At 34.4% G+C, this 25,010-nt stretch overlaps 1 protein-coding gene across 1 annotated transcript in view; it reads left to right on the top strand.

Moving 5' to 3' along the window:
• The window catches only part of LOC111057504, a 265,646-nt gene that overhangs the window by 32,066 nt on the left and 208,570 nt on the right, over window positions 1–25,010 (top strand). The gene's annotated exons all lie outside the window — the stretch shown is intronic.

Genomic DNA, 25,010 nt, shown 5'->3' with positions numbered 1-25,010 from the left:
CAAGTATGTCAAATTAATATTTAACAATATTTTCTAATATCCATTCATACAGGCTATATCATAAATTAATTATGGAATCAGTATCCATGATATATTTTTTCGTATTTTTTTTATCAGCCTCGATATTGCAGAGCTTGATATATAATTCGTCACCCTCCAAAATTCGTATTAAATGCTTGGTCCCGTAAGCTACAAATTATAGTGGTTCTACTGTGTTCAATGTAGTCTACTGGGGGGTTAATATACTCGAACATTGAGAATTTTGAATATAATAAAATTTTTCAGTATTGTTTTTCATTTCGAATGTCATTTTCAATACTGGAAGATATACAGTTATCGTTTCCCAAAAAAGCGGGAAAATGTTATTTTTTCATGATAATATTTTGATGATTGATTTTTCTACGTTTCAACGACGGGATTTGCTTTTGTCAGTATATGTACGTTGGCATGTTTGTAGATTAGCTTTTGATGATTACAGCTTGGCACTGCTCTCGGTTTCATTCATAACAGGTAATATTGTCATCGTCAATACACGCCAATCAGTCATTGGCCGCTTCAACACTTACCGATTTCTCGTCACGTTACCGGTTTCTTTTTTCCGATGTCCGAAGGGCTAGCTAATTGGGGTGACATATTGACAATGAGATCTGTTAAACAATGAGATCTTATAAACTTTATAACTACTGTACAAGCTCTACTGTTCACAGAACTACTAGCTACAAGTATTCAACTACAGAAGTCGGAAATAGACATTTCATTTTACTTATGGTAGACACCCACCCTTATCTATCTACTTCACGTCTATGAATATAACAATATCAAAGGATAGAGTTGAAAGTACAAAGGCATAGAGATGGAAATTTAGAAGTAAATGATTTGTTATAATTCAATTACCCAGGTGTATTAAAACTGACTACTTTAGCATTTACCTGATTACCGCAATCATTATGTTACAAATTCAAATTTGCGTTGCGTTGCTGACACTCGGCTGCTCTCGGCAACTATTTTCTCGAATCATGCAATAACTTTAAAACATGACGTCAACAAACTTGGTGACTCAACACATCTGTCTCGTTTTCAACTGACAATGGCAAACTCTCTCGATCAGCTGTTTTCAACTGACGATGAAAAACTCTCTTGATCAACTGTATTCAACTGACGATGGTGTAGTATGCGCAGATCGCCCTCTATGTACAGATGTACCATAGGCGAAAGCATGAGTTAGCACAGTGCAGCTAGTGAAGAGAGAGATAGTCTATGCGGAGATGGACCATCGATGACGTCACAGTGTCATACGTCACACGCACAGTCAACTCCCTTCTCATCAATCTCTCTCATTCTAGACTGTTGCGCGCGCATTCTCACAAATGCAATCAGCATTCACGCACTCGCATTCCCACTTGAAACTTCCAGCTGATTTTTACTGAAAGAAAACCAGTTTTCGCTATGTACAGATGTACCATAGGCGAAAGCATGAGTTAGCAGAGTGCAGCTAGTGAAGAGAGAGATAGTCTATGCGGAGATGGACCATCGCTTTACAGACGTCACAGTGTCATACGTCACACACACAGTCGACTCTCTTCTCATCAATCTCTCTCATTCTAGACTGTTGCGCGCGCATTCTCACAAATGCAATCAGCATTCACGCACTATAGTGAGGTCCACGTTTTAATGGCAGTGTGTGATTTGCAATGGTGTTGCTATCAACACTTTCTTTATTACGAATAAAATATGATTAACTATTTTCAACAATAATGAACAGTTAAATTCATCAGATAAACCTGTATCAGCTGTTTGGGTGGCAAGGCTGAGATCTGGCAACCCTTTTCTCCTATCTTCCTACACTGCCATTATAACGTGGACCTCACTATAGCATTCTCACTTGAAACTTCCAGCTGATTTTTACTGAAATAAAACCAGTTGAAATGAGTACAAACATCTTGTGATGTACCCTCCCCTCTCAACAGCCACCGTTTCATAAAACTAATTTTTATTATTATTGTTCTCATTTTCTCATTCCTCCCAGATCTTTTTCTTTCAGCACACAAGTTATAATAGAATAGAATAGAAATAATGCTTTAATCTTCAAATTTGCAACATACAATGAATGAGAAAACACACATTTATACGGCTTGATTAAACAATCGTCAGCCGGAAAGTCGGTAAAACCCAATAATACTATTATTACATAAATCAAAGCTATGCAGAATGTTCTTTTAAATAGTGAAACAAAAACAGAAAAAACAACCTTAGAAACAAAATAAATCAGTAATGTTGAATTCAATAAAGTGAATATTCCATAAATTAGTTTTAATAGTAACCTACATTCTAAACAAAATCCATTAATTTCATAAAAAGAAAGCTATACTTTTTATATTATGATAATAACTGTCAGCAGTTGGGAAATTATAACATAGAATTAATATTCCCTTTCATTTCGTCTTCCTATGATGTCCTCCTGAGAATATTCGAATAACCTATATTGTATTATATTATAACACGATACTTCTACCCAACTCAGATTCAATAAATAAGTTTCAATTTATTATACTAATAAGTTACCAGTTAAACTCCTGTGTAAGTAATCGCCTATAACGCCAGGCATCTCTACAGTAGGAGGCCAACCCTACCCAATCTCTTCCATTCATAAAAGAAACGAAATCATCCCTTGATAGCTCCCCAATTCCAAACCATTTTCTTCTCCATTCTCTTAAACAAGGACATCGAGCTATGAAATGATAAATATCCTCAATTTCTTTCAGATTACACATGGAGCAAACATAATTCCCATCAGCAACCCATGGCTTGTAGTTTAAATGGATCAGTTCACCCCTTGCTTCAAGTATCCACCTCATGACCCACATTTCATAATTATAATTTTTGTCACCCAGTTCCAAATTGAGAGTTTTGTACCTTGTGTGGAAACGCCCATCTTGAGCATCCCGCAAAAAAATTTCCCTATGCATCTTGTTCAAACCTGTGATTATTCTTTTAAATGAGTCATCCCAATTAACTTCGTACTCATAATTTATACCAATTTGATTACTTAATTTCTTCCACTCTTTGAACCAGAAACATTTCTTTTGAATAACTTGTTGAGCCAGGAATTTAGGGAGCCTTTCATCTTTCATTTTCATAACTCTTAGAATATAATTGTAATGGAGTCTAAGGCAATATTCGAATAGAGGTGTTAGTTGAGTTTCAATAAACAACATATAATTCGGTGTATTTATTGGAAGTGCAAAAATCTTCTTGATGAAAAGGCGCTGCAACTTTTCTACACTATCATATTGTCTAAAACCCCACACCTGTGCTCCGTAACACAAGATCGCCCTTGCACAAGCTTTGAACAACTTACATTTGGCTGAAAAATCTACACTACTACTATTTAAAATACCTTTCCATGCCACATTCAATGCTAATTTTGCCTTGTCTAATTTATCACTCACTTGAGCTTCAAAATTCAAGGTTGGAGTTAGAACTACCCCCAGATATTTATACCTGTTGACACACTCTATCTGCTCATTTTTATATGTCCATTTCTCGCTCCTAGCCATTTTTCCCCCGTTCCTGAAAACCATTACTTTTGACTTATCTAAATTAGCTCTTAAATTACACCTTCCACAGTAACGCTCTAAATTGTTTATCATGTACTGGAGTCCCACTGGCGAGTCCGAAATCAAAGCTATGTCATCGGCATACAATAAAACCCTAATCCTCTTACCACCTATTATTTATCCTCCCCCTAATTCATCATGCAAGTCATTCATAAATAGGGAAAAAAGCAACGGGCTCAACAAACAACCTTGCCTCAAGCCTGACTTCGTTTCAAAACGTTGGGAGAGACCCCCATTGGCAGTACACCATACACTAGAAGTTGTGCCTTCATTCAATGCCCTCAAAATATTCAATGTCCTTGTTGAGAGACCTAAGAGACTAAGCTTATAAAATAGTGCATTCCTATCAATTGAGTCGAACGCGGCAGAGTAATCCACAAAAAAGCAATATAGTCCTACCCCTTTTTTTCAGCCAGCCGCAGACTAATGATGGATGTTAGGGCGAATATATTATCAATGGTCGAGTACCCCTTACGAAAGCCAGCCTGAAACTCGTTCAAGATTTTATCTTCCTCCACCCAGCAGTTGAGTCTATTAAGAATTAACCCTGCAAATATTTTGAAAAATGTTGATAAAAACTAATGCCTCTGAAATTAGCTACTACATCGCACTCACCCTTCTTGAAAAGGGGAAAAAATATTGACGACTTAAAGCTATGTGGGACTCTACCTGATGTAAATATAGAATTGTAGACATTCAGCAATTTGTTTAGAAAGTTATCAGGTGCATTTTTATAATACTCGAATGGGATCTGATCTTCACCAGGCGCTTTATTATTTTTTACTAATTTTAAAACTCTACTCAGCTCTTCCCTACTAAAATCTCTATCTAATCTGTTGTCAACTATGTAAGGATCAGCATAGAAATGAGGTAAAGCTAACATTTCGGGACTCAAGATGTGTTGGAAATAGTTTACCCAGTCTTGAGGAGTTATGGCGTTATTTACAATATTATTCCTTAATTTAAATTTATTCAGTGCTTGCCAAAAGTCCCTAGAGTTTTGTGCGGCAGAAATTGAATTTATTAGAGTCTTCTCATAGCTTTTACGTTTCTCGTAACATATTTTTTTAAATTTATTTCTCTCATATAAGTACAATTTTCTAGTGCAATCATTATCGATACGGTGATACAAATTTAAAAGAGATAAAACCTTGCTTCTGGCTTTCCAACACTCATTATCAAACCAAGCTTGCTTTCGTTCAAAACTAATTGAACTTTGACCGTTTCCTAGAGCAAGACCCACTTCTCGAATACATTCTGTGAGAGTTTGGCTTGCCTGATCGACATCATCACTTAATACTACATTATTAACTCTACTAGCTATCTTATCTTTATATTTTTCTCCGATAACTTTATTCCAAGCCAATTTCGGCAGTAACGGTAAACATTGATACTTATCAACTGTTTTCTTACCTACATTCAATACAACTTCGATAGGCAAATGGTCAGAAAAAGCCTGAGGAACTACTTTAAAATCAGCTACATAATTTAAATAATCTAAATTAATAGCTGCAATATAATTTACAGAATTGCCCATTGCTCCAACAAACGTCATTTCTCCTTCTAGATCGCCCTCCATTCTTCCATTTAATATAATAAATCTCAATTCTGTACACATATCTAAGTAAGTATCTACGCCCCCTACTGTTAACTATAGTATCTTTTGAATTTCTTCCACTACTTAACCCACTATACACAGTCCGACCTACATAACTAGACATTTTCTGTTCTTTACCGATTCGAACGTTTTTATCACCTATCACTGGAAATCCCTCATCTGAGTTTTGCAGCAATACATTGTTCATCTCTTGAAAATCTCTTTCCCAGTTATTACAGTTGATATACAGGCAATACATTTAGGAAAACAGAATTATCTAATTTTATAACAATCGCTTTCATATATTATCAATATTTTTAAAATTCAACTTATCTCTGAAATCTGAGGTTTTATTAATACCTAGTAACATACCCCCACTAGCACGACCAAACTGAGAGCTTTTTTGCGCATAACACCAGATCGGTGGGGAAGGTTGTAGGTAACCAGGTCACTTGCCGCCCCCAGGGAAAGGGTATTCCAGAAAAATTTAATAGAAATCGATGGAACAAAACTTCAGCTATCATGTGATACCACTTTCAATTTTAGGCTCAATAATCACGCCGTCAGCGGGGTGGAAGGGTTGTAGGTAACCAGGTCACTTGCCGCCCCTTCAGGGAAGGTGTTTTTCAAAAAAATGTAAAACTAGGTATGAAGGTATGAAGAAACTCGTCAAAAATATGATACAGTACCAAGTTCTGAAAAGCTAAAATATCATTGAATAATCATTTTTTAAGAAAAATAGAATGAAAACTTGAAAATCAGTTTAATGTCCAGGTCAGAAGGTTGGATATTATTCAATTCTGATTATGATCTAACATAAAATTGGTGAAATTCTTATAACTATGTTAGTTTTGAATAGATTGATTTGAAACTCCATGGGTGTTAATTGTATGAAGGGAAACGTTCATGATTTTTTGTAGAATTTCCCTACGTTCCCTTCTCCGTCCCAAACCAAAAAAACATGGTAGTTCTGATGCTACATGCGAGAAAATTCAAAAGTCGCGCTATTCTGAGCTTCCTCTTTGCTTCGCGGCAAGGAACAGGATTGGATTAAATCGCCCGCGGAACAACACTATTGGTCTGCTCAGAAGCGCGACTTTTGAATCCTCTCTCATATACCATCAGAACTACCATAATATGTTTTCGGTTTAGGAGTGAGGATGATTCAACATTATCGATTGTCTGATTATTGAGAAACAATTATTGTTGTTTTGCATTAGGATTCTCTAGAAAATAAGTGATCAGAGAATCGACAGTCTTTAAAAAGTTGAATGAATATAAGTTTTGCGTAACCTTTTCCGAGAGAATGAAAACCGAGTTGAAAGTAATCAATTTATTATAAATATCATTAAAATAAAGATAGTCATTAAAATGTGATAAGTATCCTCAAATTCTTTTACAACTTTGTCACACTCCATCCTCCCCCTTCGCAAGGACGTTGCGAGGGGGTTTTGGTCTGGACCCACCTCCCGAAATTCATACTGTATTTTCATTGAATTTCAAAAAATAAAGATGTTTTGAATCCTTCAAAAATGTTGAGCAGAATTTGCGTTTTATCAGCGTTTTCGAGGATACAGATGTTTAAATTTAATACAAAAGTACTGGTAGGGCAGATCAACTTTGTCTTTGAAAGGATTCGAAATTTCATTAGAGATAAGCCTACGCCCGAAAATAAGGGTTTCAGTGGTTTTCCAGCCTTCTTCTGTGTTTTCTTAGCTGCTGCTTGATGTTACGCCTATTTCTATGTGCCTATTAATTACGCCTATTATGCATTTGGAATGAGCTTTACCTAGTTTTTCAGTAACTACTGAACTTGAAAAAGTTTAAAATCGATACACGGGTTCAGCTTAAGTGCTGTATTGAAGGGTTTTTTCCCCAGTGTATCATTGCATTTTTCTAGATTTTTCAAGTACATTGGAACTCAAAGAAGTTGGATGGAATTAATGTTTTGAAACTACTTCTCTACTTATCATTTATTTCTATGTCAAATTTCAAAGTACTAGACTGAAATACACAAATCCTTTTAAAGTATCATATAATGTATATGTTACGTTTTCGTATAACGTACTATGTCTCTACATGGGAATTAATATTTTTAATAATCTTCATTAGAATAGACAAAGATATTTGCAACTCTAAGGTACTTTGATGTAATTGAGCAGTAATTGCGTTGAACTTGGAAGTCTCTATAATATATTAAATATTTGAAGGGAGAATGTGGAATGTAAATGGAGGCGAGTGAAGCGAGCCGACTCTTTTTGTGTGTCATACCTCTTTCTTTAAACAAGCAATATTTCTTTTTTCAATACTTCCAAAAATATCATGATGCCATAATGCGAGCATAGTGTAATAAATTGTATTTGTAGAAAAATTAATGGATTCTCCAAACATATTGGATTGCAATTGCCAATATGGCTAGTCCCATATTGATACGCGACGCGGCGGGACACGAGTCTGCTAGATGAGATAATATTATTTTTATGATCATAATATTGTAATTTTCACAATGAGACAGAGGTTCATTATAAATCAAATATGAGACAAAGCTTCATTATAAAAAAATGAACATTATAATTTTATGATGTTAACTCATAGGGCCTATAGCAGACTGGGGTTACATCATGTCACGTCGCGTGTCGTCGCAATATGTGACCAGCCTAGAAGTTAGGTTTCAAATCTTGGGTTTTTATAAAGTTTATAAATTGATAAGTGTATAACTTTAACCAGGTTTCAAAAATCTACAACCCCTCTTTCTAATAGGTGCGTACAGACTTACGCGCCACAAACACGCGTATTTCGCTTTTCATCAGCTCTATATCTTCTGCATTTGTACAGAAACAGTAAAATACAGATATAATAGGCATAATATTAGCTGATGAAAAGAGAAATACGCGTGTTCGTGGCGCATAAGCCTGTACGCACCTTCACAATGAACAGTTCTCACTCTTGAATGTTCCCCTGTCAAGAATAACTTATGCTGCATACCTGAGATTAACTGAGATCGTTTTCAACTGTTGCAATTATTTCACAGAAACTTGAATTTATATTGTTTTATTTTTTCCAATAAAAAAATTTATTTTTATGTTACAAAGACTGAAAGCTCAGAAGCTTAGGCGTGGATAATATCGTACAGGACGACTGTTCTGGAGACTTTTTTTAATATACGATTTTTCTGGCGATTTGAGCCCTGAATAATTTGTACTGCAAACTAAAATATTATAATTGATATTATTGATTCACAGCCAAGTATAGATATTCAGTTGTAATAAACCAGTGTGTACGGTTAGTGGTTTTGGGTACGAATTAAAATGGCTGGTGCATTGAAAAAGGAGCTTAATGTGGATTATTCATGATATTAGATTATGGTGATGAGTACAGTAGTAAACGTTTTATTTGTTCTTATTACCATTTTTCATAATGGTGGTTATTCATAATAATAGTTTGATTATCTGTTTCCCAAAACTGTCTAGTCCTCAGTGAACCTATACACAGTACTACTAAATTTCAAAATTTTCTGCTCATTGATTTTCGAAAAAAGCTTAAAAAACGTAGAAATAGTGACAATCACTGAACACTAATGAATGATCAGTTTTCAGTAATAACCATTTTCAACTACAATATGGGAGAAAATATTTTGATGGGAATTCCCCTACATAATCCAGATGCATTGGAATCCTGGTGATAGTTTGTTCATAATATACTGAAAATATGTATTGATCTCTAATGAATTTTCTACAAGCTCAGTTTTTACCAAATAAATTTTTCAAATTGAAGATCTTGTAAAGTTAATACAATCAGAATCCCGTGAAAACTGTGCTATACAAAATTCATAGTTTATAATAACATTTTTCCAAATTTTGGACGCATTTTTGAATGCGTTTTATTGAAAAGACTATGCTTGTACAAAGTTAAAGCTTCACAACATATTCTGACAACGTGAAGTTTGAAGTTTCTTTTCAATTTTTCTAAAATATTTCGACACCTGTGCACTACAAGTTCACAGAGCGTTAGGAAGCCTGTACCTTTGGTGTTATTTTGTAGCATCAATATATTCAATATAAAGCATGATAATATCATTCTAGAATGATGTTTAAAATGCATATAGAACATTGATAAACAGAAAATAGACGATAAATAAATGAATGAATTTATTTCTAGTTAAAAAATATCATAACATCCAGTAGAAATTAATTCATTAAGAAAGATATAGTAATAGTAATTCTATAATATTATAAAGTATAGAATTGGCTTACACACATATGGGATGGGAAATTCGCGAATGAGGCATTCGCGTGAGAACTACTCAACTGATTCACTTGAAATTTTGTACGATGATTCTTGATTTACTGAGGAAGATTATATTTTATGCCTACCTACATCATGTTTGTTAATTAATGAGTAATAAAAACAAATTTATTTATTCTGTGATACAAAGAGGATGAAAGAGCCAATCGAATCGTTTTATTATTGATTGTCAATATTTACAATTGAATATGTTCAATATCAAAACCTAAATTCAATCTGAACCACTATTCAGTGCTTTAAAAATACCCTTGCGGAGTATGGTTTAACTGCTGGTATTATTTATATTTATGATTATAATTATTCTATGAGTCTAGTTCAAGCAGCATAATTATTCAAGGTTTATTGGTGATAATAAACTGGACTTCTGTATATGGCACAAAAAAACTGAAATCCATTCGAAGACAAAAATTTAGATTCTATCATTTTAGATTATTTTGGATTATATTTATTATGTATTCCAACGCTGGTGAACAGTGAGTAAATAAAATAACTGTTGTAGCTTATAATATTGTTTACTTATTATTAAATAGTATAATAATATATAAAAATAATATTGTTTAATTATTATTCTAGAAGAATCGCAAAGCGTAGATTTGTAGAGAGAAAAATAAAAAGAATTTGATTTATGTAGGTACTGAAATTCCAATTTCCAATACAGTTTATCAATATAGATGTAATAACGACATGATAGTCATTATTCAATAACATTCCTAATTAGCCAGATATAATCGATTATATCTGTATAATCAGTATTTACTCACTGTTCACCAGCGTTGGAACACATAATAAATATAAGCTCTTGTTCTATAATGAAAGTTGTTCTATAAAAAAAATTATTTATTTATGTCAAGTGAATAGTAAGGGAGAGTAGGTGAACAAGAGTGTGAGAGAGAAGTACTGTATAGACGTGTGTGCTTGTGTGAGAAAGAAGGAATGTATAGGATTGATTGAAAGATACATTGACAGAGCATCAGGTACGCGCGCGCGCGCGCGCGGAATTATTATTTTTTCCTTATAATATTACTATTGTGTATGGTGTTCTATGAGAGAGAACGATTGAGAGTGAATGTCGAGAGAGAACGATTGTACTGAGCGAGCGGTGGGAGGGGAGCACGTGTGTGAGAAAGAGGGAATGTATATGATTGAGAGGAAGAAACTTTGACAGAGCAAAGTCTTCTATGAGAGAGAATGAGTGAGAGTGAGGTTTGAGCATGGTGTCGAGAGAGAAAAAGGGTATCGAGTAAGCGGAGGGAGCGGAGTTGTGGGGAGAGAAATACCCCTCAATGACGTCATAGTTACGATAGGATAGGTGTGACGTCATTTACGCGTGACGTCATTCATGGGCGATCTGTACATAGTGGGCGATCTCCGCATACGACAACGGAAAACTCTCTCAGTCAGCTGCTACTCGGTTGATGAATATTATTACCTGATCATTTTTAAGTTCCCTCAGTGAGTTATCCTAAACATGAGTCCTAATTAAAATGATGATTTTCGTATCACAAACTCACTATATTTCAAACTATATACTATGTTTCAAACTTAATCAAAATCGTTAAAGCCGTTTTCGATTTCCATCAGACATACTGACAAACAAACTAACAAACAGAAATGGAATACGATGGTAAATACGTCTATAGTAACATCCATATGGGAACGTCTGTTATAGTAGACTGCATAAAACTAATCCGATGTTAGTTGGAAGAGCTGAGTACCTCCTCACCCCTTACCATAAACTTTGCCAATTCTTCAGGTGTACTGTATTATGAAAATATTAATACTTTTTTTAACAGCAGTAGTATAGTTCCTTCTACAGTATAAACAATGTAGCAAAATTGCCTTGAAAGTATGGGTACAGAGTAATAAAGAATATATTTTTCTCTGTGGTATAGTTTGAATACAGAATGGGTACACTTATTGATCAGAGCACAATAAGTGAGTTATTGAATAAATTTCAATGTGAGAATTAACAAGTTGCAAGATGTCACAGTGAAAGCAAGACAAAGGGCACAATCAGACAATCAAATGTATGTAAAGAGTTGTTGAGAATTATGGGAACAGCTTGATGTATCTTTAGCTTTCTAACTAAAAGTTATTTTCCAATAAGAATATTTTCCCCAATGAAATTGTCATTGTAACAGAAAAATTAATCTTTTTCCATGATTTTTAAGAAATCTGTTTTAGTGTATTCCTACTTTAGGGTCTCTCTGTAGACCTAAATTTCCAATAAATATTTCATGATTGAATTTAATAAGTAATAATGTATAATATGTCTGTATTGATACTTCAACCACATTTTTATAAAACTGGAAAAAAATGAAGCATATAATAACATCTTCGAATGTAACGTTTATGGGGGAAAACCCAGGTTCCTCTATCCTTTGGGGGTATTCCTCCCCCCCCCAATACCTCTTGGTTTTTGCCCCTCCCCCTCCCTAGCAGTTTGGTGAAATGGCGCCACTAAAGTAGAATGAAATCAACTTCAATTATTGTATGGTAATTGTATGGCAAGATTACGATACTTATGAGCTCTACTTAGAAATGGATGGTGAAACAAGATAATTGAACTGGAATGTAATAAACTGTGATATTTTTATAATTATATAAAAGAAATTAAGCCATACATTACAATCATTGAGAGAAAAACTAATAAGATGCTTATATTATCTTCTCAAATCTTGATACATTAACAATACACTACCGGTAATTCACGAGTAAATACTGATGGGGTCGATTTCAATGGACAAATTATTTAAATGAAATGGTTTATTTAATTATTTAAACGATTCAAATGAAATGGTTGTTTACTTCTGAATGTCTATACTTGAGCATTCTGTTAATTTCGAACAGAGCTCACTTTCACGGGGTTTTCTCAGATGATGCAGCAATCACTGAGGAATCTCCAGCACAGATTTCAATAATCCAGGAGAGAGTCATCTAAAATTAAAACTATTAGTGCAATATTGCTAAATTATTATTGCCAATTAATAGTGTTTTCCAGAAAATTACTAATCTCATAAATGTCTGTTAATTAAATGATAAGTTATGGAGTTCCAAATATTATAATATTTTCGCATTCCCATCTTTCTTTTTTCATATTTTAAATCGTTTCATTTGGGTCACTCGTTGTTTAGTCGAATATAGTATTTAATAGTATTAAATACTCTGGCAAGTTCACTTCTGGGTCACTCGTTGTTTAGTCGAATATAGTATTTAATAGTATTTAATACACTGGCAAGTCTCAAACAAAAGGAGACATGTCGAGATGCCTTCCGTCATCTCGGCATCATGACGGTGACCAACATCTACAATATCATGGAAGTCATCACCCATGTTAGCCGACTAAATCTCCAAAGAGGCATAGATGTTCATAAATACGTCACTCGGCAGGCAGACAACTATGTACTCCCAAGGCACAGGACTGCAATCTTCGAAGAGAAACCTTCATACGTGGGCAGAAAACTGTGGAATCATCTACCGGAGAAGATAAAGAGGCTGGATTGTGTGACATTGAAAAAAAGACTTAGTGAGTTTCTCAAAGGAAGGCCAATGTACGAACTATGTGAATTTCTTGAAACAGGAGACTGTCTGGCAGTGAACAAAAATATAATTGTGAATACAAACAATTCAAATATATTTAATTATATATATTTTTTTATTCTTGACAACAATTGCTATTCTTGAAGAATATGTAATAAAGAATTTTGACTATTGACTATTATTCAGGTATATAGCTATCACATAAATCTCTCTTAGCAGCGACTACATAAACGCTTAACATAGGTTGCTGGGGAACGATAATAATAAGAATGTGATGAATAATCTATCCTGTTCTAGGCGAGCAATATTTCTGTATCACAGATATCCAAAAACTTCAACACTAAAATGTGAATATCTTTGAAACGGTGGTTTGATACATTGATGAGCGATTTCCACCATTCATTGTCTCTTGAAATTCTTTATTTGAATCTTGTATTAAACCTTTCTAAAGAAAATGTTTAATCCTATGTGGCGGAACGAAGAAGGCAGACCTAAAATTATGAAGCTACCTACAGAATTTTTTTTTAATTTGAATAGGAATCCCAGTCAAGATCCCAGAATAGGAGCCCACTGTCAAATTATCTTGGGAAAAGGAACATCAAACTGTTTTCCTATTAATATTACGCTGTAGGCCTACGTGAATCTATAGAACTTCATAGGTTTCTCCGTATGGGTAGATGATTCAGAATCAAAATTCAAAGTTTGTCAAATTAATAATACCAACGACATAGCAACTGCCATCACAATTTGTATCATTAATTTTACGCGTATGCTACTGAAAGATAATAGTCAGGCAGACACTCAGGAGCAAGTTATTTTGTCTCATGTAGTACTTTCAATGTTACTTTTATATCCTGAAAAAGGACGAAGAAGTGAGTAAAATATTTTGTTGTTCAACGAACTTGATCTGTAGAAAGGTTCGAAGAGTGCGTGTTCAAAATTTGAAGCTGATCGATCAACTCTTTCTGAAGTTATTGTAGTGCATTCAAACAAACAAGCAAACCCACAGACTGGCAACTACTTTGAACTTGAGTAAAAAGTAAGAACTTGCTAGCTCTCGTTCAACAAATATTATTGAGAGAACAACGGGCGGTATTATCAAGTTGGGAGCACATAACTTGAAGGAGTCAAATTATTTCAGTGTAGGGGATTGAGTATTTTACAAGAGAGTGTGTTTCTGAGGGATATAGGCCTATAGTGAGAAAGTGAAGAAGTGAGGATTCAATTGAATTGCAGTTTTAGTTTTTTTGCACGGCCAGCCCTCTCTCACATTCAACCATCAAACTTCCAGTACGATGCTACATTAACTATATTATACAATCCTACTCAGTGGAATGAGGGAATTCACAATATTACAAGCAAGAGTTGATAGTAATTAATATTATTGACACAAAAAAAATTACAAATCTGGGCATGGGAAAGTCAAATTCAAGATAGGTTGAAGATAATATGTCTGAAGCATTCTATGAAATAATAACAAAACCCTGAGGGGTTTTGAAGAAAGGAGAACATTAGCACACAACCGGGTAAGAGAGAGAGAGAGTGTGTGTGTGAGACAGAGTGAGAGCGAGAGCGAAAGGCGCAGGAGTGATAGAGAGAGGGTATGGGAGGGGGGGGCGGAGAGGGTGAGGGGGAGAGCGAGAGGGAGAATGAGAGAGTAAGCAATAGAACTAAAATAATAAGGTTGAGATAAGAGACAATGTCACGCAGGAGTATTGTCTAACGGTGGTGACACAAACACTTCTACAGTCACTCTAAGTTATAAACAGAATATTTCAAAGAAAGTACAGTCTGTGCCAAAATTGAAACCAGTTTACTTCCAAGCTATTCTGACATAGGCGTCAAAAACAGATAGCGACAACCAGAGACTGTTTTCCAGGTAGAGAAATTAGTCATGGACTCGCCCCGCCAAAACAAGACACTTCTTTTTCAGCACAAGAACGACAAAACTAGCCACCGCCAAAACAAGACTGATTTTTAGTGCTAGGATGGATGTGTCTGACTTTGACGGTGGTGTATCTTGACATCGCCCCGTCGATATACTAGCGTATAAAAAACAATATAAACAAAAAAAAAAAAAAAATAGGAAGAAATATTTATTTATAATGTTATTTGTTATTGTTATAAACATATATATCTTTCTCTACTGTATCTTATACTAGCATGTCTATGTTCTGTAATTATTAGCTGTTCATTGAAACCAATTTAAAAGTATATCATCATAGACGAATTCTATTATTTATGTATTATTATAATTATAGAAGAAAAACTATATAATAATTTGGAACAACTTCAAACCAGGAATTTCACCATATTTTTAAAAGCTTCAAAGTTGGACACAGTGACACCACCCATTCGGCGTATTGGTTACGTCACAGGATCGGACCAATCCCGAATTAATATGTAAATTTGGCAAGATAAAATTTGGAGAAGAAATTGAAGTGAAAATTGGAAGAGGAAGACTCGAGGCCATTTTGCAAGGATCATCGGTAGGATGCAGACCTAGTCCACGTACCTAATTTTTTAAAAAGCTTTAATTTCTGTTTCATGTAACTTAATCTTCGTTTTCTGTTTTTTAAAAAGTTGTTCCAAAGTTCCTATAATAATTGTGATATTAAGATTTTAAATTTCATTTAAATAAACCCTGAAATTATATCAGTGAAGTCTGTTCAACATTTTTCGCCACGTGGAAGGACCCAGCCGGAACGATATATTCTACGGCCGAATATATTTCGAAAAACCAAAAAACGGAAACAAAAGTCTACGTAAGTTGTTCGAATATAAAAGGGGATCCCCATAAATCTGCGAAAATTGTACAGCGCATAAATTCGTTCAGTTAGAAAAGTCATGACTATAGTTCTAAGGGTACAAAATTTATCATAATTAATTTTTATAATATTAAATACATTTAACTATCCACGCTGTACTTAGCTAAAAGGTCTATTTTCCTTAGGCGAAACCACACCCTGAGAATAATTACAATTATTAATTTATTCTATTTTCTGAATCACTATTTCATATTAACTTGTTTTTTCTTGTTGAGCTAATTCAGTTTATGACCCCTTCCAAGGGCTATTATCCATTTCATTTTGTTTAATTGAAGAATACCGAACTTTCTATATAATATTTATAAATTAAAGATTCAAATCTACTATCAACCAACATTTATTTTGTATCTATTGAAAAGTATTATTCACATAATTTGTTCATTAATTTATTCCATATTTGCTGTAACAGTTTATCTATCAGAATATATCCATTTTACCGTTTTGTTAAACTGGATTTACTTCATTTTACCTCCAAATTCGTTCTTTCTCGACTGACACACATTGATCATTCAGGACACGTCCTGTTTTGCAATAGTCAGACAGTAGCGAGTATAGTATCTATCATTAGACTATTATCTATTCTGGTGGCAAGTGGTGGTCGTTTTTCTTATCAAGTAATAAATTCTGTCATTGGGAGTATCCCACAGAATCAAATAGTAAATCGACTCCCACCGGCCTGCTACACCGAGGTGAAGTGAATCCTGCAACATCAGCCGATCAACGTTGAAAAGAGAGGTAATAGATCGTATAGACAACGTTAGAATTAAACTCGGTGCTCGAAATATTTACTATTTTGGTCCAGCACTTCGCTACATAACCTATAGTATTTATCAGAGACCTGGTTCGCATGGATTTGCCATTCTACCTGTTGTTTCATACGGTCTAATATCTTTCCAAATTACGGCACGAGTATTGGATTCTGGATATATTGGTCATCACTTGGAGAAAAGGTTCACTCCAAAGTTACTATCTCTGTTTGATCATAGTGACAACAGGATTTATTTTCAGCAGATTCAAGTTGCACTGTATTTTATTATTAAAGTGAATTTAATTCCACCTCACTATATTATAGCCACCTACCATATTAAGTTAGAGTCTCAGATCCCTCACTTCGGCTACCTTCGTAGACCGTCAAACCCTCTGCTGTGCGAATTAACTTTTTCAATCTGTCCCATCCATATATTAGTCATTCTGCTTCAATACATCGACTTAAGTGATATCGACAATTCGATTAAACAAACATCAACCGATCTAACCTACAAATATCTATCATTGAATCATAACCTCAAATATTACAACCGTTTAATTATCTTATTTAATCAGACTATTCTAATCATAAATCACTTATTCATTTTGCGTCCTCTTCTTTCTACGGAACAAAACAGTGGGGCATTAAACGTTGAAGAATATTGCCCATGGTTTACGATTATAGTTTTGGTTTAATTGGTAAGAGTTTATAATTATCAATTTTAGTGCATGTTCATGCCCCTCCCAGGAGCAGAACATGACACTACGTAGTGCAACTTCAGTTTTTTTGAATCAAACAGAACTGATTTGAAGTGGGTCGTACCAATTAAGTCGAGTCCTTGAACTAATCCTCTGTTAGTCGATAGAGTTTTCCGAGCTCCAACAGCTCAGAGCTACTATGTGCCTGCAGAGAAAATCTGTTGATCTCGCCACGTGCTTTGATTGCAAATTGCAGACATTTGTAACAAAAGCATCCAAATCACTGCTCAATGGAACACAAATGTTCTACAAATTGGACACCAAATGTACACCGCAACACAGATGTACACCAAATTGGACAAGAAAATTACGACCACATCACCTGTTAACTAATCAACTCTACTCTTTATCGGCTCCCTAGCAATTTCCTAGCTTCTCCCGATCACTCACTCCCACCAACTCTCTTTCTCTCTCACTCTTTTTCACACGCCCTCTCTCCCACTCATTCACATTCTCTCTCTCTCTCTCACTCATTCACATTCTCTCTCTCACTCTCCGTCTCTTTCACTCTCTCTCTCTCACTCATCACTCATTATTACGTATGTAGAACGAAAGCCCGGGTTACTTTTCAGTGTTATGTGGGAGTATGTGGGTGTTCTTCTACCCCTCAATTTAATCAATTGTGTGACTTTCACCGTTGAAAATAGAGGCCTGCTGCTAAAAATAGCTGATTATTTGGTGTGTAACTTCTAACAGAATCCAGTTTAACTCCTCTACAGGGTTGGATTGAATTGTTTTCCAATTTTGTTCATTACATCATTACAATTTCATGCTAAATTGAACACTATTTTATAATAAAATAATACCATTCATTGAGTACCTATGATTGCATTAGGAATACGTTTCTCATAGGAATTTGAAGTGATTGAATCAAGTTCTGTTTTCTAACTATCTGTTAATAATAATAATAATATCGAGTGACCTGGCTGGCTCAGGTCTGGTGTCAGAGTTTTCAGGTCGCAGCTGATTGATTTCAGGGTCTCTGACATGACCTAACGACTGCTTTTTAGGCAGCCGGGACCGACGGCTTAACGTGTCCATCCGAAACACGGGAGTGGCCCGAGATAAATATCTTGCCCGGGCCGGGATTTGAACCCGGGTCTCTGAATCATAAAGCCATCATCTGATCCACTCGACTAGTGTTTAAAAAAAAACTCAGATGTCAGATCCCAGTTAACCGCCGTACAATGACGTCATCTATAACAGCACCATCTTATTAAGCGGCGTGTACATTAGTAAAGTTTTCTTGAATCCAAGAACAAAAACTTGGATCTACTATACCAATGTAGATCCTTCATAAAGTTTTGTTGATCTATAACTTGAATCGACAATTTTCTTCAATCAGGTGAATTTTGAACTTGTTTGACTTTCGCATTTAACTTGAATTTTGTACAATCAAACCTACTGATGGAAGGTACAATACAACCTACCCCACTTTACTACTTGACCCCAAGTTTGCAAAAATCGTTCATTTGAATAAAATGTTCTAGAAAACTTGAATTCAAAAGATAACTTGATCAATGTTAACGCTCCTTTAGAACCAATGAACGAATAGGATGTCACTGCAATGACCTCATTCTAGGGTATTTGTACTCAATTGGATTTTGTGCCCTGCGATCGTTAAGGTTTCTTATATTATTGTCTTATTTGCTATCACCAGAGAAAACAATTCTTAAGCTGCGTTTACACCACAGTTATTGACAAAATGTTAATAACTTAATCCTTAGAGATTCTATGAGATTGAATGGAACTTGACAAACACATATGTTCATCATGTGCATGATAAGTTATGTTCAATCTAAAGGTGCATTCAGATTTACGCGCCGCGAACATGAGCAATTCACTTTTAATCAGCTGATGCCAAGCTTTTTATATCTGTATCTTACAGTTTATGTAAAATACAGATATAGTCAGCTGACTAGAAGTGAATTGCTCATGTTCGCGGAGCGTATATCTGTACGCACCTTAATAGAATCTAAAAGGATTGAGTTATCAACATTTCGATAATAACTTTGATGTAAACGCGGCTTAAAAAAGGAAAGTTCTCAGAAGAAAACATAAATGTATTATAAATAAAAGATTTTGATGAAGAATTGTTTATTCTATGCTATTACTCCTATTTGTTACCGGAAGTTGTTTAATAATTTTATTTTGAAAATTATTCATAATCACAGGTGTTGAGTTTTTGCGGGTTTTTCACGTTCATAGGATTCAGATGATGACGTAGTATTGATTTTTTGTTGATGAATGATGACACACTCGTATACAGAAGGTGAAACTGTCACTGGGACATTTTGATAAGCACCCAATCCATTAGGATAATGACGGTCATTTGCGTTCACGCGAATGTGTTATGAATTCTGTTTGCCAGCCGACCAATTCCAAATTCACCATTGGAATCATTAATCTAAGTGGTCGTTGCAGTCGATTAAATAAACAATGTTTGCACGTCCGGTACCAAAGAAAAAAATGAACTTGCCACTATTTCTGTATTAAAAACTACACTTCGTGTTTCACATAGTGTTGGAATGTTTGTCGAGCATTCGTGATCGAATAGTGTTGATGGATGGTGTTCTGAGCTTTATGTTTTTCAAGCATTTGAAGGAATGGTGTTGGATTACTTAGTAAAATTGTTTTGTACGCTTTCTCACTGATAATATGAAAGTACGTTACCTTCGCACACATTAGAAAAATGGATTACATAATTGCAATGCTCTTATAGAAATAAATGTTGGAGTGGCATTAGTCCTGGAGTGGCTGAATATAATATTATTGAAAATTAAAAAAAAAAAAATTGGTAGTGATATTTAATAATTAATTAATTATACATTGATAGATACTATATCATTCTCAATTATTATGAATGAGTGGGAAAGGAACAACATGCTTAAAGCCCAAAACTGTTCCTTTCCCAAATTCAGATAGAAATTGAATAATATTAGTGACGTTAGTCATGGAATGGCTAATAGAGCCTTATTGCTTTGTATCACAGATTGAAGCTTGGTTATTCGTGATTGTATGCGTTACTTGATTGTAATTTACTACATTAGCAGTAAATTCATAAATATACTAGAAAGTGAATTTCCACTTAATAGTTTCCGAAATAATAAACACAGAAAAAGAGCCATAGAGGCATGGCTAAACTTGAATTATTTCCAATCGTTGACTTTTATACAATAATCAACTTCATATTATAAATTATATTTTCGAACACTTCATACGCTAGATTCAAGTTTATACATTACATCCCTGATTAAGCTGATTTACGACTCACACTGGCGCACAAGGAATCTTCCATTTGCCGGTGTTTTTGCCTCACCTACTGTACTTATGCATGTGATCATAAATTGAATCTTCATTTTAAAACTATTGTTTGTAATGTAAAGGATATCATTTCGTTATTTATATCTAATTAAATAAATGTATGTATCTTGGTTTAAGTGCAGTAGCATATACTTATATTTATTTTTTGTAAAGCTTTTTTGTATTTTGTTTTTGGCAAATAAAATTCATTCATCCATAGAAAAAAAAATTGTTGTATTTTGTGAAGGAAACTAAATGGATTTCTACCTGTTGACTCCATAAATAAAAATATTATTGAGAATTATCATGATTATTGATAGCTTGATAATAGAAACTTATGGTAGATTATTCACGTACGCAACCGACCTATACATACACAAAGTAATGTATGATTGGAGTGCTTTTCTGATATTAGTACTGTATTAAGAGTTTCAGAGGAATAGTAATGTATGCAAACTGCACATATACATTGGGTGTATACATTCATATTATGTATGTGCGAGAATGCTTCAGTCGGTGTAGGTAAAACAGCGTCGTATCTTCAAATGTTAGGTACGATATTATGTGAAATATCAATTCAAACAATGATTTATGAAAATAGAATTATAGTAGGTTACCCTTTTTTAAATTGATAGAATAATACATTAAAAATATAACTTCTTTTCTTCTTTTTAAAAACCTGAAGATGGTGTGGATCACTAAAACTACCGTAGTTGTTATAATTTGTAGTTTTAATCTATTATTTTTATAATTTCAAAATTTCAAAGTATCCCTGAGTACATTTTAACAATTTAAAAATATTTCTGATATTGTTTTGTAGTCGAGTTGAATCAGGTATTTTTGTACAAATACCAAAAGTAATTGTATTGTTGTTCTGCCATTCAAAATGGTGAGTTAGGTTCGAATCTACATCAAAACCCCATCGCTCTCATTGTAAGTCTTTTGAGTTGTGAGGTGAATGGTAAATAACGAACAGACCAAAAGCAAAACCGTACAGGCAAATGCGGTCACGTACGAATACGGTCCAGCCTAAATCCTGGGAAATTGCGTTCACTGAAATACTGCAGGCACTAGTATATTTTAGGGGCTGGGATTTCCCGTGTACAATAAGGGTATAGAGTCGCTAAAGTATGGTTTGGGATTTGTCTTATGTAGCAGGGCACTATAAGGTATCAGTAAGATGATAATATATTATAACTACTATCATTTGTATTTATTCAAATAGGCTACCTTATATATTACTCACCCATTTATTAAAAATAATTATAGTATCCTTTGAAATTAATAAAATAATTCAATAAGAATACTATAGTTCTATAATGAATAAGACATATTATATTTATATATTTATTTATTTCTTCTATCCATAATATTCTATCTTATAAATACAAGAATGATCATTTCAGGAATGATGATATTAGGAATGAATTGAAAATCTGCAGCATGAATGAAAGAGTTACGGAGAATCGGCATCAATGGAGGGAGCATGTTTAAAGAATGTCAGCTGAAAGAATACCATTCAAAGTCTATAATATTATCAGCCAGTAGGCAAAAGAGATGTTGGCAGACCACGCAAGCGGTGGCAATAATAGGATTTTTTATGTTTATTTGAATAATTGGCTAGATGTGAGTCGGAACAGGTTAAAGCCTAATCCTTGTTTGTAAGAAGAAGAAGAAGATAAATACAAGAAAGTAGCCCTGAATTCATACATTTTAAGAGGATACTCGCTCATATATCTAAACAACATAATATTATTAGAAGTACGAAGATATCGTCATGGTAAGTTCTAATTTTCAAACCGATTTTTGTTACCGTACCTCGCAAGCCGATCACTGTCGACTACAACAGTCAATTATTACTGTTTTGGCCGGGTGAGACTGTAAGAACGGCACAGTATGAGAGAATACCTGCGTCACATAGCTTCACGAAGAACTACTAGGACTATCGGCTTGAGTTAACATTGAAAATTGGAACATAAACGCCCTATATACCATGGGATATCTTCTTATGCTATTGTTGAAGAGATTTGAAATGTTGTCAAAATTCCAATTTATTTTAGCATGCTCCTTACACTTTCACCCAGACAAAACAGTAATAATAGACAGTAATGGACAGTGATAGGCTAAAGGTGCGTACAGATATACAAGATAGCATAAGAGAGTATGTAGCATGAATATTGATGTTATGGAACTTTTCTATAATTGAAGATACTTGAAATGTTGTCAAAAAAATCCACTTTATTTAATAAAAATTATAATTTCACAGGAGCATGCTTTAAATATAAGAAAATATCCCATATGGTACAGATAGTCTATGTTCCAATTTTTAAGCCGATTTTTTGTTAACTTAAAGGTGCGTACAGATTTACGCGCCGCGAGCATGAGCAATTCACTTTTAATCAGCTGATTTTATCTGTATTTTTCCAGAAACGGTAAGATACAGATATAAAAAGCTTGGCATCAGCTGATTAAAAGTGAATTGCTCATGTTCGCGGCGCGTAAATCTGTACGCACCTTTAAGTTAACAAAAAATCGGCTTAAAAATTGGAACATAGACTATCTGTACCATGGGATATTTTCTTATATTTAAGGCATACTCCTGTGAAATAATATTTTTTATCAAATTAAGTGGATTTCAAGTATCTTCAATTATGGAAAAGTTCCAAAAAATCAATATTCACGCTAAAAACTTTCTTATGCTATTTTTTCCTATGATATTACAGTTTTATAGATTCAAATGAGTGTGATTACACCCGTAGAGTAGGTACAAAGGTGGGCACGATCAATACTTACTATTATTTAATAGTAGTAAGAGTAATAGTAGGTATTGGCACGGTATATTGAAGAAGATCTTCTTCTAACTACCGTGGGTATTGGCACGATGAACTGTAAAATATAAACCTCTTCAAGGATTATTTGTATAATAAAATGAGAAGAAATATTATTTTCCTACAGTTACGTTGAAAAGTGGCCATTGCTGCACTGATTACAGAACGCAAAGAATCACTTTTCCGCTCTAGTGCGGGAAAAAGTTTTCTGCACTCCAGATTTGCAACATGGCAACGCAAAATACTTAGTAGGTTATATGGAGCAACAGTGCAGCAAAATGAAAATGAAGTTGGTAACAGTGACTGCTGTGGCTGCTATAGTGAGCAGAGGTGCAACGAAGCACAACGAGCAAATTATTAATTAGACCTATTAAATTTTATAAAACTTTTAAGTGAAAAAACACTCACATTATTTGATGTGGCGACGTCCGTTTCGTGCTGGTATCGCACATCAAATAATGTGAGTGTTTTTTCACTTAAAAGTTTTATAAAATTTAATAGTGATAATTATAGTGGAAACAAGATGGATAACCAACAACATATTAATTAGATATTATAACCAAGGACAACGAGGACTTTAGGATTTTAGGATTAATTTTTTTATCAATAATAAAATTACACAGAAAAACATTTGATGCATTTCAGGCAATTTTACCCATAATTACCCACTTTTCATATTCAATGGTAACTGTAGGAAAAACTTAATGTGAAATACGTGCGCAAAGTTCCTCTGCTGCACTCAACATACCATTCCGCCCTCGCCTACGGCTCGGGCGTAAACGTTTCTTCCGGTGCAGCAAACTGTCACTTTGCGCACTAGTTGCACAAATAACTATTCTATATGAACTTGTATGGATTAGAAATTCTCTTATAAACAGGCCAGCCGCTCGAAATGTATTCTCTTGTAACGTTCCTGTTTTGGAAAACCCGTATTGTTCCATGGATGTATATCATCTAGAGCTACCTCTAACCGCCACATCTCAGATTTTTACCCGTTCCATGTTCCCCATCTGATCCCACACTAGTTACAAAAGGGTTTTCCTGCCCTGCATCTCAATTCCATCTTGCTATTCGTAATTCTGGAGAGAGTTCACTTATTCTGTCATCATTGTTCATAAAAGAAACGAACGCTTCTCGTTCAAATGATGCTGAAAGGTTGAAGTGAATCGTACGTACTGTACCACCAATTTTGTAACACTATCTCCACCCTCATCTTATCAACGAATAATGTCGTATCGAGATTCCAATTTAGCGGTTAAGGTCGCTCTCTCTCTTTCTCTTATTTCCACTCTCTCTCTCACACACTCTTTCTTCCACTCTCTATTGTCTCTCTTGAACTCACTAACCCTTTCTCCCATTTCCACTCTCTCTCACTCCCTCTCACTCTCTCTCACTCTTCCTTCAACTCTCTATCACGCAATTTATCTCTACATCTCTCTATTTATTTACCTTGTTTGTAATATTGTATAAATATATTTTTCTCTGA

The sequence above is a fragment of the Nilaparvata lugens genome, chromosome 6, assembly GCF_014356525.2.
Source record: "Nilaparvata lugens isolate BPH chromosome 6, ASM1435652v1, whole genome shotgun sequence".
NCBI lineage: Eukaryota > Metazoa > Arthropoda > Insecta > Hemiptera > Delphacidae > Nilaparvata > Nilaparvata lugens.
This window is presented reverse-complemented; position numbering and strand designations above follow the sequence as displayed.